The following is an 18,251-nucleotide window of genomic DNA, read 5'->3' on the forward strand; positions in this document are numbered from 1 at the left end:
TCAAAACATATAAAGACTAAAGAGGTTGCCTGCAATAGTGCCATTGTGTATGGACCCAATGGCTTTGTGTTTTGTATTGGTAGACTGGATCAGATATAAAAAATCGTAAAAATTAAATTACTTACTTTTTTTTGGTAGGCTATCATTCATGGCCTTGCCCTCCTCAAAAATGTGACATTGCGGCAGGCTGAACAGCTCTTCCTTGATGGTCCATGTTTACATCAGAGGTGAGAGTAAATATAATTTTTTTTACAGAATGCCCTGAACTCTTATCGCCCTATTTACTGTTACATAATACCTTAAGAATTATGTTGCTTATTGTTATTGATGTACTCTTTTTTTTTTTTTTTTTTTTTACTGTTGACAACATTTCTGTCAACAAAGTTGTGATTTTTATGTCTACTATTTCAGTGAAAGGGAGGAATTTGACCGGAAGATTGCCAAAGAAATGAAGCAAAAGGGAAGATATTGAAAGGTATTTTTTGGGTTGGTTTTTGGTGCCGGCTTTGCTGTGGTAAAAATGGTAGCGGGTGCGTGGGTCAAGGAGAAATCTAAAAAGAGTGAGGTCCTGCCAGACCTGCAGTTCATCGCCAGATCGTAGCCTTATGTTCACGGTACTATCTTGCTCCTTGTGTTTTTCTAGTAACCTGCCTTCTTTCCAAACCCTGCCTTACCCCGTTTGTGTTCTCTCCCAAGATTCCCACGGACCCTCCCTCGCGTCTCCCCGGCCCCGGCTCTCGCATTCCCGCGGATCCCTGCCCCGTCTCCACGGACCCTCAGAACCCCTCGAGCCACCCCCGAACCCCTGGACACCCTTGGACGGATCTCCCGGTACCACCCTCGCCTCCTCCCTCGGACATCCCCTTTTGGACTCTCGGACTGTACTGTTGCCAGGCGCACGCACATACTGACACCCTGCCCGCCTACGTCACCGTGCGTCACGTATTTTGCTTATTTGATCTAATAAAACTTAATTTGTATAATTTAAATACATGTGTGGACTCCCTTATTTGCCACTACCTTCGGGTGTGTGACAAAAGCCAAATCAGAACTCCAAAAATAGACTGGGCAAAATGATTGGAAATAATTGTATTTCAAGCATGTCATGTAAACACAGCAGGTTCCTAGATACTGTTATGTACTGTGTTGATGTGGGTGTAAGCTAAGGCAATGGAAACCACTTAACTTATATACTACTGTTTACCACTGTCAGGTTCACAATGTTAATGTTATGGCGCCCCCTACAGCCTATTTACTTCTTTCCACACAAAGTTTGGCGAAACAACATCAAGGACCAATAAATTGCCGTTTAATATCTTTATTTGCCACGGATAACTTAAACCAAAACGATATTGTGTGTGTGTGTGTGTGTGTGTGTGTGTGTGTGTGTGTGTGTGAGAGAGAAACAAAGAGAGAGCGCTTTTGGCATCAGAAGGTTTTTGTAGGTAGCCTCCTTCTCTAAAGAGCATTATTACTGTAACTTAGTTGGCACTGTATCTCGGATGTGATGCTGCTGTTGCTGCAGTGTGAACTATTGATGGGGATAGAGGCCCTAGACCTAATGGATTTAAAGATGTAAAAAAAATTGAGCTCCTGAGACCAGCCTGGGCTGCAGACAAAACTCAGACGGATGACGTCATAATCACAACAGTCGAGATGACATAATAACGTCACAATCACATGTGGGCTTATAAAAGACGATCGAGCCAGTTTGATGTCAGTATCACGAGGATCAAGACGCTATCACAAGGTAAGCGCCTGTGGACGTTAGCGTACTTGTATGTGTGTGTGTGTGTGTGGGGGGGGGGGGGTCTGGGTGTGGCTGCGCGGGTGTGTGTGTGTGTGTGTGTGTGACTGTGTGTGTGTGTGTGTGTGACTGGGTGTGTGTGTGTGTGTGTGTGTGTGGGGCGGGGGTCTGGATGTGGCTGCGCGGGTGTGTGTGCGCGCGAGCGCTGACTCCGCTGAGTGTCAGTCTATCTCGTTTATTGTTTGAAAGTGATGCCAACAGAGATTCTTATATAAAGAAGCTTTTGCTTTACAACCCGACGCCCTAGACATATTTTTTGAAGGTAGAAATACGAAAAGGAGAATGGCTTTTTGGCACGTTGCACCTGTTGTCATGACAACTGATGCTTCAATCACAATGTCACGCAATATCAACGTCAGTCACTTTTGAAGTTCAAACAGCCTCACAGTCATCCATGAACTCATAGGGGACAAGTCATTCTATAATAATAATATATAAATATAAAATACGTCATTTCACATTCTCTTCCTTGTTCAGTTGTTTGTAGAAAGTTGCAGAAATGCCCAAAAACAAGAAGGAGAGCCAGGGAGAGATGGAGAGCCAGGGAGAGATGGAGAGCCAGGGAGAAGATGGCTTCAATGTCCACAGTGTCCAGTCTGGGCAGCTGGAGAATGAGTGTGAGGATGAGGACATGGCGTTCTCCAAGTCTCTGACGTCATCCCCCCTCAGGGCCCCCGGGGACGACAACAAGGCCCATAGAGCAGCCAGCCCGGAGGACCAACCCGGAGGTGTGTGTGTGTGTGTGTGTGTGTGTGTGTGTGTGCGTGTGTGTGTGTGTGTGTGTGTGTGTGTGTGTGTGTGTGTGTGTGTGTGTGTGTGCGCTGAGTAGAGATCAACGTGAGTCTTGTGTGTAAATTACCGGAGAGTCTTGAATTACAGATTTGCGCTTTAAAAATGTGCCTTGACAAGTAAAAGTCTACGGGCTTGACGGCCCGCCTGTATTAATAGAGTGTTTTAACTTTTTAGGTTAAATTATTCACTTTAATTGGTCCCAGAAGGCCTTGCGGCAAGACGTCATAGAAGTTGACAGTTTAGTTTGTTGGTTTTTGAGAAATGCAAATTGTAACGTCCAGAATTAAAGTGAACATCCAATAACTCGTTTATTGTTTGAAAGTGCTCAAAAGTGTATGCCAACAGATTTTTTTATATAAAGAAGCTTTTGCTTTATAACCCGACGTCCTAGCCATCATTTAGGAAGGTAGAAATACAACAAGGATACAGATTTTTGGCACGTTGGCACGTTACTTACTTACTTACTTACTTACTTACTTACTTACAACTGATGCTTCGATCACAATGTCGCGCAATATCTATACGTCAGTCACTTTTGAAGTTCAAACAGCCTCACAGTCATCCATGAACTCATAGGGGACAAGTCATTCTATAATAATAATATCTAAATATAAAATACGTAATTTCATATTCTCTTCCTTCCGTTTCTTATATCGTAGTCATGAGCAGGAGCGCTCAGAGGAAGCTGGAGGAGGAGAAGGAGAAATGGAGGGCCATGGTGGAGGCCAAGTGGAGGGCCGTGGTGGAGGCCAAGGACTCTGAGCTGGAGGCCAAGGACTCTGAGCTGGAGGCCAAGGACTCTGAGCTGGAGGCCAAGTGGAGGGCCGTGGTGGAGGCCAAGGACTCTGAGCTGGAGGCCAAGGACTCTGAGCTGGAGGCCAAGTGGAGGGCCGTGGTGGAGTCCAAGGACTCTGAGCTGGAGGCGGAGAAGGCCAGCAGCGCTCTGGCAAAGGCGGAGTTGGAGAGAGCGAGGGAGGAGGTGGAGGAGGGCCGACAGAGAGAGAAAGGCCTCCTCCAAAAGCTCCACGATATGGAGCTAGAAAAGAGGAGCCTCTACCAAGGTTCGAGTTATAAACTGAGCTTTAAGGGGGTCTCCAAAATAACAGTGCGAAATGTTCTCATGCACGCGCGCGAATCATGCCCACACAGCGTTGGGACTTACAAGTTTTAATTAGCCATAGGCTACTCATTTCACCACATCAACAGCACCACATGAAACAACAGCTACAGTATAAGTGATAGTCACGGGTATCTCTGCCAATAATTCTGTTGTTTTTGCTATACAGTCCATTCACTTTCCCTGTTAGCACGACACATTGTCCACATCTCCATTTCCAGTGACATCGCACCTGACATAAATAATCATGTATGCTCGTCCATGAATTGTGCTTTCATCTAATGTTATGCTACTACGGGAATCAAGTGATTTGACATTAGAAATGAATTTGTTTCATCTCTTGTGCAATGTGCTCTACAATCTGGGCACATGAATGATCGGATCGGTGAGCAGGGGCCAACTGTCGTGCCATTCATCTCATTAAGTTTCATAATTGGATTCAGTTTTGTATAAGGCATCCTTTCTTTAGCGACAGTATAAGCTGCTCTGAACGAACTAGCTGTCTCCTTATACATACTGGAGGTGAGTTCTGCTACTTTCTTCGGAAGCACTTGGTTTTGTTTGAGCTCTGCTATTTCAACAGTTTCAACGTTAGGTGTCATAACAGGGCAGCTGAATTCAAGTTTGGTTTCTTGGATGAAAACACGAAACTTTCCAGGCTTGTCGACTCGGTCGGAAGCAGTGGCCTTTTTTGGGGCGGCATGATAGCTAGCTACTGAATGTTTTCTTCTCAATAATCGTGTTTTCACGTTCGCAAGCGCTCAACGATCATATTCTGCTGTTGCACAATATTCTACTGCGCCCCATAGTGTCTTGGTGGTAAAGTGCAGGCAGTCAAAGGCATACTGTCATTCACAGGAGATTAATGCTGGTGCGCGTAGTTCTTTTGGAAAACGTGTTTATTTTAGAATATTTCTCATATAAATAAATATAAATAATACTCATTACATTGACATTTTTGATCAAATAATGGTTGTGGTAATGTATTATTAGCGACCCCCACAGATGTATGATTTTACTGCTTTCATGGGAGCTCAGACCTTCCTTATGGGAGCTCAGCTCCCATTGGCTCCCACATAACTCGAACCCTGCTGTACATGCTTCAACTCCAAATTAATGGAAAAGATAGGCACCATATAATTCTGTTTGGATCGACAATCGGTAACTGTAACTGTTTTTGAGAAATGCAAATTGTAACGTCCAGAATTAAAGTGAACATCCAATAACTCGTTTATTGTTTGAAAGTGCTCAAAAGTGTATGCCAACAGATTTTTTTATATAAAGAAGCTTTTGCTTTATAACCCGACGTCCTAGCCATCATTTAGGAAGGTAGAAATACAACAAGGATACAGATTTTTGGCACGTTGGCACGTTACTTACTTACTTACTTACTTACTTACTTACTTACAACTGATGCTTCGATCACAATGTCGCGCAATATCTATACGTCAGTCACTTTTGAAGTTCAAACAGCCTCACAGTCATCCATGAACTCATAGGGGACAAGTCATTCTATAATAATAATATCTAAATATAAAATACGTAATTTCATATTCTCTTCCTTCCGTTTCTTATATCGTAGTCATGAGCAGGAGCGCTCAGAGGAAGCTGGAGGAGGAGAAGGAGAAATGGAGGGCCATGGTGGAGGCCAAGTGGAGGGCCGTGGTGGAGGCCAAGGACTCTGAGCTGGAGGCCAAGGACTCTGAGCTGGAGGCCAAGGACTCTGGGACTCTGGGACTCTGGGACTTACAAGTTTTAATTAGCCATAGGCTACTCATTTCACCACATCAACAGCACCACATGAAACAACAGCTACAGTATAAGTGATAGTCACGGGTATCTCTGCCAATAATTCTGTTGTTTTTGCTATACAGTCCATTCACTTTCCCTGTTAGCACGACACATTGTCCACATCTCCATTTCCAGTGACATCGCACCTGACATAAATAATCATGTATGCTCGTCCATGAATTGTGCTTTCATCTAATGTTATGCTACTACGGGAATCAAGTGATTTGACATTAGAAATGAATTTGTTTCATCTCTTGTGCAATGTGCTCTACAATCTGGGCACATGAATGATCGGATCGGTGAGCAGGGGCCAACTGTCGTGCCATTCATCTCATTAAGTTTCATAATTGGATTCAGTTTTGTATAAGGCATCCTTTCTTTAGCGACAGTATAAGCTGCTCTGAACGAACTAGCTGTCTCCTTATACATACTGGAGGTGAGTTCTGCTACTTTCTTCGGAAGCACTTGGTTTTGTTTGAGCTCTGCTATTTCAACAGTTTCAACGTTAGGTGTCATAACAGGGCAGCTGAATTCAAGTTTGGTTTCTTGGATGAAAACACGAAACTTTCCAGGCTTGTCGACTCGGTCGGAAGCAGTGGCCTTTTTTGGGGCGGCATGATAGCTAGCTACTGAATGTTTTCTTCTCAATAATCGTGTTTTCACGTTCGCAAGCGCTCAACGATCATATTCTGCTGTTGCACAATATTCTACTGCGCCCCATAGTGTCTTGGTGGTAAAGTGCAGGCAGTCAAAGGCATACTGTCATTCACAGGAGATTAATGCTGGTGCGCGTAGTTCTTTTGGAAAACGTGTTTATTTTAGAATATTTCTCATATAAATAAATATAAATAATACTCATTACATTGACATTTTTGATCAAATAATGGTTGTGGTAATGTATTATTAGCGACCCCCACAGATGTATGATTTTACTGCTTTCATGGGAGCTCAGACCTTCCTTATGGGAGCTCAGCTCCCATTGGCTCCCACATAACTCGAACCCTGCTGTACATGCTTCAACTCCAAATTAATGGAAAAGATAGGCACCATATAATTCTGTTTGGATCGACAATCGGTAACTGTAACTGTTTTTGAGAAATGCAAATTGTAACGTCCAGAATTAAAGTGAACATCCAATAACTCGTTTATTGTTTGAAAGTGCTCAAAAGTGTATGCCAACAGATTTTTTTATATAAAGAAGCTTTTGCTTTATAACCCGACGTCCTAGCCATCATTTAGGAAGGTAGAAATACAACAAGGATACAGATTTTTGGCACGTTGGCACGTTACTTACTTACTTACTTACTTACTTACAACTGATGCTTCGATCACAATGTCGCGCAATATCTATACGTCAGTCACTTTTGAAGTTCAAACAGCCTCACAGTCATCCATGAACTCATAGGGGACAAGTCATTCTATAATAATAATATCTAAATATAAAATACGTAATTTCATATTCTCTTCCTTCCGTTTCTTAGGGTTCGTAGTCATGAGCAGGAGCACTCAGAGGAAGCTGGAGGAGGACAAGAAGAAATGGAGGGCCGTGGTGGAGGCCAAGTGGAGGGCCGTGGCCCAGGACTCTGAGCTGGAGGCCAAGGACTCTGAGCTGGAGGCGGAGAAGGCCAGCAGCGCTCTGGCAAAGGCGGAGTTGGAGAGAGCGAGGGAGGAGGTGGAGGAGGGCCGACAGAGAGAGAAAGGCCTCCTCCAAAAGCTCCACGATATGGAGCAAGAAAAGAGGAGCCTCGTCTGTGACAACTCCGACCTGGAGAAGGAGAGGAGCCAGGCCCTCGCTGCCCAGTGAGAGACTGAGGGGAGCCTGGCCGAGGTCAAGGCGACCCTCCTGGAGACCGTCAAAGCCACCAGGGAGGCAGAGGACCACATCAAGGCCCTGCAGAGTGAGGCCCTGGAGGACAAGCTGGCAGCAGCTGAGAAGGCTCTGGTGCTTGACAGGGAGGTGGAGAAAAGTAGACTGAACTCTGTTGTGTTGCAGATGAACGGAACAAGTAGTGGCATGAAGAGTGCCAAGAGCTCAGAGAAGGCCACCAAGGCCTCCAAGAGCACTAAGAAGTGCGCCAAGAGCGCTAGGAAGAGCGCCAAGGACCTTAAGAAGAGCTCCAACACTGATGCAGGTGAGAGGGTTTTCTGTTGACTTCTCCCTGTAGAATGTTGATTATTTGAAGACTTGTTTGATGAGAAGAAAAAGGCCTGGTGAAGCTCATATGAACTCTCTCTCCTCTCTCTAGCGGCCAGCCCAGTGACAGCTGAGACGACGCCTTGTGAGGAGAGCGGAGCTTCAAAGAAACAGAAGTGTTCCCGCCTCCAGAGGATGCTCACATCTGTGAAGAGCCTTGGGCTGCTGAGCTGCTATTCAGGCAGACGGCCTCCGTCCCCCCAGTAACCGTCTTCACGACGATGGACACAGCAGAGGTAAGTCAACACATAGAACACATAGACCAAGGACATACTAACTAAACTAATAAAGTATTCTATTCTGTAGCTATAGGCCTGGTGAAGCTCATATGAACTCTCTCTCCTGTCTCTAGCACCCGACTCCTCCAGAGGACGCTCACAACTGCAAACAGCCTTGGCCGGAGCTGCTGTCCACTGTGAATAAAAATTATTTGGATTCCATTCCTTTTTCTTGTGCATTTTTCATATCTTATGAACTTGTTATGCTGAAGATTGTGTAACTAGATAAGTGATCTTAAATATCATAGCTAGAAGCAACTGCGATTACAGAAACAAATATAGTAGCTAAGCATGTTTACAGCTATGCCTGAGGCAATATCCCAATAGAAATGTAATCATAACAAGAATCATATACAAGAATCATATACAAGAATCATAACAAGAATCATGTACAAGACATATAATGAATCATTAGAAATATACATGAGCTAGAAATGGTAGGCCTACTGAAGAAAGATGGTCATCCATTCTCCCTCCCTCCCTCCCTGATACTAAACAACAAAGTAATTACTATTAAAGTGATTATTACTATACATGTATTAACTTTAACTTTATGAAGCAGTTTAATTGGAGTTGTGTTAGCCACATAAAGAAAATACATATCTAGAACTGAATTATGAAGGTTACTATGGGATTAGGTTAGAGAGAGAGAAGGAATGAGGATTGTGTTACAAGCAATATCCCCCTACCTGGTCGTACCCTTAAATGTCCACTAGATGGCAGGCATGTATCAGCATAAAGCAGGGGTCTACAACCTTTTTTCATCTGAGAGCTACTTTGAAAAAATGTAAGTGGCCGAGAGCTACTCATATCTTATTACTTACATTCATTCACATAACGAATTATTTTGTCTTTTTGTCTCTTTCAAAAATGATTGTGCATGTGTGTAATAAGTGTGTTGACTCGTTCCTACACTTAGTGAGATGACTGTCACTGCATAGAGTCTACTACAGTGTGTACAGTGTATGCTGGAGTGTATCCACTTAGGTTCACTCTTATAGAGTCATTTAAATGGTCATCTGTCAGTCTTGTTCAGAATGTAGATTTCATTACATTCATATCAGAAAAAGCTGATTCGCAAAGGTATGTAGACAAATAAAGCAAATACTTTCAGGGCTGCTGGGTGAATATTCTTATAGTTGTCTGGGTCTACCAGGCTCCAGAAATGTTGTGAATGTTGTTGCGATTGTAGCTGGACATTATTCTGGAGATTTAACCTCCATCTCCATCTCTACAAGATTGACACTGAACAGTTCATCTATCTGCTCTCAGTGTTTCCCCTAGGTTTGCTGCCTTGGGGGGGTGGCATGGGCTGTGGCATGGAACCCCCCCCCTCGGTGATGATAACTCAGCATTAAGGGTTGGTTGGGGGTAAGACCCTGCGACATACCAGCGTCATGTCCAGGGGGTGTACTTGTACATCAAGCCGCCTCACGCTACAGAAACAGGAGAATCCAGCCCTATGGGCCATTAGGCTCGAGAACCATCGGTTCACAAGGCTACTTTTGTGGTCTTGACTACCTGTCCACTTTCTCACCTGGTTCTTGCTCTCTCTCTCTGGTGTGCCGACACCATCCTGCTCTCTCCTTTTCTCCCTCTTTATCCTCCTCTCTCCCTCTTTTGCTGTCATTAGTAAATGATCATTTAAATCATTATAATCTACTCTATGAGTTTATTACACAATGTCAATAGTTCCACCTGTTGTGAAAGGGATTATGATGTCCCTCAACCAGTTTGACAGTGTCTGGGTGTCTTTTGATCATATTAACTTGAATTGATTTCAATTGACTTTACCTGAGTCCAATCAGAGCTGTAGGCACATTCTACAAATGGACAGTTATTTATTTTGAATAGCAGAAGTCTGAACAGTAACAGCCAGGTATTTGTGCAAAATGACTGTAGCCTAATATGTAGTCAGTATAAGCCTATGCTGAAGAGAGTTAGTCCCAGTGCCCACCTGTTCAGCATTCAATTGGCTACAATTGTCTCAAGACTCGTCCAATTCCAGTAGATTATAGCATTTTATTGAGTTAATCCTGGGACAGTCATCTAAAATAAAACAACATTGGCATTATCTGATGGGACTTGCAAGATCTTTTAAGTCTGAGTGAGTGTGATGTGCTTTATTAGTTATAGCTCCCACTTTGTAAACATACGTGGCATAAAGGGATCTCAGCCCGAATGGCTGCGGCTAAGTTGGTGAATTCACTGCAGAACAACGCCACCTTTTGTTACACAAGGGAAGGTCCTCGGGACTAAACTAAGCACTAACGTTCGTTAATGAGGGAGCAGACATGATATGAAAAGCCTCAAATTAAAGCTGAGTCTACACGTTAGGCCCATATTGATTATATATATACATATTGGGCCGCGGTTTGCTGAAATAAGTTATTTTCAATGAAAACCACCAGAGACAAAATTACAAATATTATTATTTATTTATACATTTTTTTTGCAGAAACAGGAAGAAACAGACCAGATAGAAGAAAGAATGAATGAAAGCTTTATTTCAAACATGTGAAAAAAGAAATAGTTATAACAAAAAACAAAAAACACAATTTACTTAACATGTCCGAAAAGGAGTAGGAAGAAGCATAAACTTATTTAATCCTACCCCTTCTCCAATACTCAGCGATTAATAATCTGCAGTTTCAATATTAATATAATATTTTTTAAATTAAATCAAATTTATTTACCAACAATAGAAAACAGATAATGTAAATAAACAAATAATCTGTGAAAACAACTGGTGACTATCAAAGCCCTTCTTCCTCCTCGTACCTGGTGAAAACGGTATGTTACGGTGAAGGAAGAAGAGCCGAGGAAGAAGGAGAGAGGGAAGGAGAGACAAGAGTTGAGAAAAGATGTGGAAGAGAAGGATAAAGGCCCAGTGAAGAGTGATAATAATTGTTACATTTTTAAATAATACATTCTGAGTGGCTCAGAGTCTCGCGGACCTCCTGGCATTTGCCCGGCGGCCAGTCCGCCACTGGGTGTGTAACAAATGCCTGGGCAGAGTGGGTGGGTCGTTAGGCTGAGTGGTGTCACCTGGGTTTGGGGAGCTGGGGATATATATATGAGATGGGTGTCCTCAGCTCTCTCTCTCTTCCTTATGATTTGGGTTCCTTTGGGGTTTTTACATTTTTTAATAATACATTCCGAGTGGCTCAGAGTCTCGCGGCCCTCCTGGCATTTGTCCGGCTTGCCCGATGGCCAGTACGCAACTGATCCTGTCTGTCCTGCAGGATGAGGGGGGTGACCAGGCCCTGGGGGAAGGAGGGGGGACACTGGTTAGTTACAGAGCCACATAGCAACAGGCTGTAGTCAGACACGCTGCTCTGTCGAGCACGGCCAGGGTGAGATCAGCATTCTCTGTTGTCATCAAGGTCTCAGGGAGAGAGTTCAAGAATGGAATCATCATCTCAGCACCCCGGGTGATGTCAGTACACTACAGGTGATGTCACAGTACACCAGTCTCACACCGGGCGCCCGGTTGTTTGAAAACTTTTAATCTGGATCAGAACCAGATCCAGGTTCTCTTCCGACCCTGGACCAGAGAGGAGAACTGGGGTCATTCTGACCCAGATTAAAAGTGTTAAACACCCAGGGGCCCAGGTGACCCATCAGCAGCAGGTACGGACCCTGAACTCACCTGCTGGGGGTGGTGCCTATCGAGTTTTAAATAAAGGTATGAAATGAAATGGTGGTGGTTCAGGGGGGGGTCATGGATGGCGCCTTGCCTCCTCCTTGGCCTGGTCGCCTATGGAACCTGAGGGGGGGAAGGAGAACAGTCAGAGGAGGGAGGGGGGGTGTGCTGGGGGTGGGTACAGGGCGCTGTGGCCTCAGTGGAAGATTTGGAACGGTTTGGATTAGAATCAGGGAGATCATATGGCAGAATCTTTTCATCAGCGGCGACAGATTAGAAATGAATAACAGAAACACCAAGCGTAAAAAAAACACTTACGCTGATCGCCTCTGTCCTTTCACGCTGAGCCCCAGGGCCTTCTGGGAGGTTGTGATGTCATGACGTCGTCCAGCCCTGAAATGAGGAGAAGAAATGCATTATGGGGAGGGATCGGTGTGTGTGGGGGTGAACACAGCTTCAGGGGGGTGTTGTTGTCATCATGGATACATCAGCTAGGAGCGAAAGACAATGCTCTAGTTCTTCATGGTTTAATCTGCTGAACTATGCGGTCATCATTGTATCACAGGGGCATTCTGGGAGAGTGGGGGCACCCACACAAGATCAGTTAAGTCTAGTCCCACACCACCGACCTTCAAAGGAGGGGTAGTGTGACATCCCTGGGGGGTGTGCCATCAGCATCACTAAAGGAAGATTCAGGCTTATTTGTGACAACTCAATAACAAGATGTCAGAACAAGTCTGGATTCTACTTCAGTGATGTTGATGGAACACCACCCTGGACTAGAGTTATTCTGTCTGGGCCCCAGCCATAATCTGTTCTAGTCTCATTTAAACATGTGGATTTACCATTCAGCCTTGTGAGGGGGGGTCCTCCACAGTCACCTGAGGGGGGGGCAGGCAGACACCTGGGGAACAGGCAGACAAACAGGCATTCAGAGGAAGAGATAAAACAGTCTGACAGGCTGGTTCTTTTACCGTCTGGTACGATCAGATAGGAGCGAAAGACAATGCTCTAGTTCTTCATGGTTTAATCTGTTGAACTATGCGGTCATCATTGTATCAGACACGGTTCAAGTCCTGCTGGGACCATCTATACACACGCTCGCTGCAACGCAAGACGCTTCAAATAACAAACTAACTAACCCATCAGGACTGACCCACTACTACCTCTGCTGGTCACCTGACTCACCTGGACATGGGAGGGGCTTCACAATGAGACGTCAGACTCCATAACAGCCAGACCACCTGAGACAGGAGAGACCAAGTGTTAGACCAGGTGTACAGGTGGAAGATGGTTCAACCTTTACCATTACAACAATTATTTATAATCTAGGCCAGGGGTCAGAGCCATAGGACTCAGGAGCATTTAGAGGTCCAGTGCCTTGCTCAAGGACACGACACATAGCCAGTCAGGGTTTGAACCGCAGAGCTGCGACCGTGCAATCATTAAACCCTCCTGAACAAGTTCCTCTCTACTCCCGAACCGTCTCAGGTATCTAATTCTCTTTCAGCCTGATTCAGAGAGATTCCCATTGATAGTTTCAACATCATTGACGGTTCTGGAACTGGACCACCGAACCGTCTTGCCCCGCTACCTTTAGATTGATGTGGTCATTTTCAGTCTTGACAACTTTCCCAGAGTTCGTCAGTCAGCCAGCCAATCAGGAGGTACCGCCTGAAAACAGAAAGTCAAAGTTCACGCGGTTGTCAAGGCAACACAGACCAGTAGCAGAGGCGAGCCAGAAGAAGCCATCAGGTTAAATATGTTGTCAGAAATCACTTCTGATCACTACTCTTATCAACATCACTGGCCTCAACAGAACAGAGGAACAGAGAGACAGGAGACAGAGGAACAGAGAGAGAGACGAGACAGAGACAGAGAGAGAGAGGAACAGACAGAGAAAGAGGAGACAAAGGAACAGGTAGCATACCTTAATTGCACTGGCCTGGGCCTTCACTGCTCCAGGGTGGAGTGTGTCTTAAGAGTTCTCATCTGTAAACAACAAGACAGACAGTTGAACTGACGTGTCCCGGCAGCAGAACAGACGTCGTAGCAGCCGAACGCAAACAGCCGTCAGTTTGAAACGTATCAGAAACCTCTTCTGTCCACTACTCTTATTCAAAACCTCATCATCGGCTCTGGGTCAGGATGTTATAAACACGCGTATTCTGAGTCAGGATGTTATAAACACGCGTGTTCTGGGTCACGGGTCTGACCGCTTACCTCAGACTGTGATCGGCTGGTCCAGGGGTCAGGGGTCGCCAGACCTGGAAGGTTAAAAACAGACCAGTCAGATAAATAACTTCTATTTAATGAGAACTTTTTATTTGTATAGCGCTTTTCCTGCAAACATTGCAGCTCAAAGTGCTCCAATCATTATATAATCAATTTAATTATTTAGTCATTTAAAGGCGATATTAAAAATATGGGTTTTTAGTCTTGACTTGAACATATGTGCTGAGGTTGCATCCCTAATGTAAACTGGCAGTGAGACACAATATGGAGCATAAAATGAGAATGCAGCCTCACCAAACCTCTTTTGTACATGTGGTACACAGAGAAAACTAGCACGAAGATTATGAATAATATAGATTAATTTAACACATTCACGTCTGGTTAAGACGGTCGAGTCCGTGTCTGGTCAGAGCGGTTGGCGTTACCTCACAGCCACTCAGATGTCCCTACCAACATGACGTCATCACGCCGAGACACGGGGCACGGGTTCGTCAACTCGCTCTGAGAGCGCTGGAGCACACACTACTGGGTTCAACGCCATCATAAAGGGCCCAAGTCATTTGGGTTAGACAAGAGGCACTACCATGAGTGCTGATCAGATTTTCTAGAGCTAATTTACGAACGCAGCCATAGTTAAGGAGCTCGATTTTGGATTTTAGTGCGACAGCTGCGATGTAATATTACCATTAATAATAACCGTTAGACATATAGATATATCTATTTATACAACAGTTAGTTCCGACCAAGTAATTTGATTGGACAAGAGGCATTCCATGAGTGCTGATATACAGTATAACAGCACTGGGACTTTTAACTATATGCATCACTCTGCCGCACAGATGTTCTACTAACTACATGTTTGTGTTGAGGTTAGACTACATGTTTGTGTTCAGGTTAATTAGACTACATGTTTGTGTTCAGGTTAATTAGACGACATGTTTGTGTTCAGGTTAATTAGACGACATGTTTGTGTTCAGGTTAATTAGACGACATGTTTGTGTTCAGGTTAATTAGACGACATGTTTGTGTTCAGGTTAATTAGACGACATGTTTGTGTTCAGGTTAATTAGACGACATGTTTGTGTTCAGGTTAATTAGACGACATGTTTGTGTTCAGGTTAATTAGACTACATGTTTGTGTTCAGGTTAATTAGACTACATGTTTGTGTTCAGGTTAATTAGACGACATGTTTGTGTTCAGGTTAATTAGACGACATGTTTGTGTTCAGGTTAATTAGACGACATGTTTGTGTTCAGGTTAATTAGACGGCATGTTTGTGTTCAGGTTAATTAGACGACATGTTTGTGTTCAGGTTAATTAGACGACATGTTTGTGTTCAGGTTAATTAGACGACATGTTTGTGTTCAGGTTAATTAGACGACATGTTTGTGTTCAGGTTAATTAGACGACATGTTTGTGTTCAGGTTAATTAGACTACATGTTTGTGTTCAGGTTACTAGGCAACACTCCAGTTGAAGTTCAGTTGCAGAACAATTTTTTGTTTCTTTTTATGATTAAATAAACAAACAAATCATAATCTGTTGTCGCTTATTAGTTAACTAATAAATCGCGCTGTAGAACTGTTGTATAAAAGCAATATCACACTCGAGGTCGTGCTGCTATTGCTTAAGCAAATAATCTTTCCCAATCCAATGAATGGGTCAGATGGGTAGTGATTGGTATAATCATTGGGACAGTCCATACCGTGGCCAAATGAATATGATCAAAGGATGGCACCACACACCCAGCAGGCCGGGCGCCTGGTGGTCACAGATCCCAGACCACCAACCCCATTCAACTGTTAGAGTAGAAAATAAAGGTCAGATCAGCAGTTTATTCCATCTCATGCACAGCAAGCATAAAGTCAGGCCTGAATTGATTTAATCAATCAGTCATGCTCAAATTGTGAAAAATTCGTCCTCATATTAATAATACAAATAATCACAGTGTCTCATATTGTGAACAGCAGTATGTAAGTATTTAAATCATAGGACGAGGAAATTAAATGGTTATATATTTATATACACCAACCTGCAACCTGAAATCGTACCTTATGAACTGGATGGCGTGGATGTAGCAAAAGAGTCACTGAAAAGGAAAGAAAAGGGTTTGTACATTGTACCAGTTCATTCTGGTGTAAACCACGTGGCACCACTAGCTAGCTTTCCTGCTGCTGGCAACCGGAGCTACACGCAAGTTACTGCAGACATAATGACCGTCCTCATATCTCAACCTAACTGAATAATCACAGTAATTCATAATGTGAACAGCAACATTTTTAAATCATCGGACGTGGAAATCTATTTGGTCAAGTGTATCATCATTTACTGCAAGTTAGATTCAAATCAAGAGTACTCACACAGCCTCATGGAGGGCCACTGGCCACTGTCGACACCATATCGACAAGTTGTTCCATTTTCAAGACATCCTGCAGCACGTTCACTCGAGCACATTGAATAAAGACTTTCGGCTTAAGCTTTTAACTCTAAGGATCATGATGAAAACTAAATGCAGTACGACCTCGTGTCTGATTGACTAAAGGCGTACACACAGTGCGATGAGGTCGACTATAATGGTGGAAATGTAGATTCGCACATGCGCACTGGCGTTTATAATAGGCCGCAAAGCAGTACGGGATGACGTGATAAAAGGCGTGGCTTCATACTTTTTGGCATCAGATTTTCTGTGCCGTGTAATAAATAACGCATTAATAACGTGTAATATTAGCTATTAGCAGTGTATAAGCAACTCTTTAGTGATTTGTGCCACTTTAAATAAAGTAAAAAATCGAAACATAAAAATAAAATACACATATGAAACATACAGCAAGAACCACTAATCTGTTGCTAAAGGTATTTCCTCTGCCAAAGTGTCATGTATTGTAGAGAATGGGAGGGATTGTAGGTTAATAGGTTAATTAGTTAATTGACATGGGCCTAGGCTATAAGCAGTACAATCAACTATGGCATGTCCATTCCTCAACAACCCTGTGGATGAAGATGCTCAGATTTGACACCCTTGTGTTTATACCACCAGCCCCAAGGATCTTAAGAGACAGAAGTAATTCACTAGGCTTCTCTGGTGAGTATCTGTGGGAGAGGTACAGGTTCAGTAGGCTCAGCATAGTTTACCTAGTTTATGTAGTTTGCTAGAACCACACATAAGGAAACACACTCACCGTAGCCAAGCCTTGACCACTGTTCAGTGTGTCTGCATAGCTCTGCGTTTCTTTGCATGTGGGACATTCTTGTACAGTGTTGGTGATGCAGAAGGTTTGGCGAAAGCAACTGTATGCCAGGAAATAAGAAGGGGGTACCTTGCTTTAAAGCAGTACATGAACATTTTCATAACTTTTCCTGGTCATCTTGAAACACAAAGAATCAAGGAGGTGTTTATTCAATTGCAGCTATGTAACAGTTAAAATAAATGTAAAGTAGCCCACAGGTTGGCAAACATCTGTATTAACTTAATCCTCTCCTTCAGGCTTCCCCAATGTTCTAGGTGCAATAGACTGTAGTGTACCCATGTGCGTATCCAGGCCCCATCTGGACCTGTGGAGGCAGACTGTCAATCAGAAATCTGTCCATACACTGTCAGGCATAATACTAATAACTGGATTTGGATGTGCACATCTGTGATAGGAGATGAAATATTATATGAAATAAGTAATTGTGTCTTTATAATTCAGAATTGCCATGGCAATGAAATAGAACATGTATAAATAATTTTCAAATCAAAATGTGTGCTTAGCAACCAAACATTCTTCAGATATTCTACATGCGTAGATTTGCTTGATTTAATCATTTTCAAATTTGATTATATATTTTTCATTTATATGGATAATCTATATATAAAAAACAACAAGGTTGGCATCAGCTGACCGGAGACTGTGGGTAGGGGTGTGTGGAGGAGGAGGGAGGAGACTGTGGGTAGGGGTGTGTGGAGGAGGAGGAGGGAGGAGACTGTGGGTAGGGGTGTGTGGAGGAGGAGGGAGGAGACTGTGGGTAGGGGTGTGTGGAGGAGGAGGGAGGAGACTGAGGGTAGGGGTGTGTGGAGGAGGAGGGAGGAGACTGTGGGTAGGGGTGTGTGGAGGAGGAGGGAGGAGACTGAGGGTAGGGGTGTGTGGAGGAGGAGGAGGAGACTGTGGGTAGGGGTGTGTGGAGGAGGAGGGAGGAGACTGTGGGTAGGGGTGTGTGGAGGAGGAGGGAGGAGACTGTGGGTAGGGGTGTGTGGAGGAGGAGGAGGAGACTGTGGGTAGGGGTGTGTGGAGGAGGAGGAGGAGACTGTGGGTAGGGGTGTGTGGAGGAGGAGGAGGAGACTGTGGGTAGGGGTGTGTGGAGGAGGAGGGAGGAGACTGAGGGTAGGGGTGTGTGGAGGAGGAGGGAGGAGA

At 44.0% G+C, this 18,251-nt stretch overlaps 1 long non-coding RNA gene across 2 annotated transcripts; it reads right to left on the reverse strand.

The window, feature by feature from the left end:
* Positions 1-10,405: 10,405 nt before the first annotated feature.
* LOC308156516 lies at positions 10,406-15,933 on the reverse strand. 2 transcript variants are annotated; one of them, XR_013937416.1, is made up of 10 exons: positions 15,912-15,933; positions 15,566-15,659; positions 13,849-13,892; positions 13,556-13,617; positions 13,220-13,299; positions 12,814-12,869; positions 12,471-12,529; positions 11,944-12,018; positions 11,632-11,748; positions 10,406-11,245 (listed from the first exon to the last, which is right to left on the reverse strand). It is a non-coding gene; the product is annotated as an uncharacterized lncRNA (long non-coding RNA). The 2 variants fall into 2 exon arrangements; XR_013937417.1 differs by lacking the exon at positions 15,912-15,933 and having other exon boundaries at positions 15,566-15,668.
* Between the last annotated feature and the right edge of the window lie 2,318 nt (positions 15,934-18,251).

Source organism: Nansenia antarctica (assembly GCF_963989245.1).
Source record: "Nansenia antarctica genome assembly, chromosome: 4".
Classification (NCBI taxonomy): Eukaryota; Metazoa; Chordata; class Actinopteri; order Argentiniformes; family Microstomatidae; genus Nansenia; species Nansenia antarctica.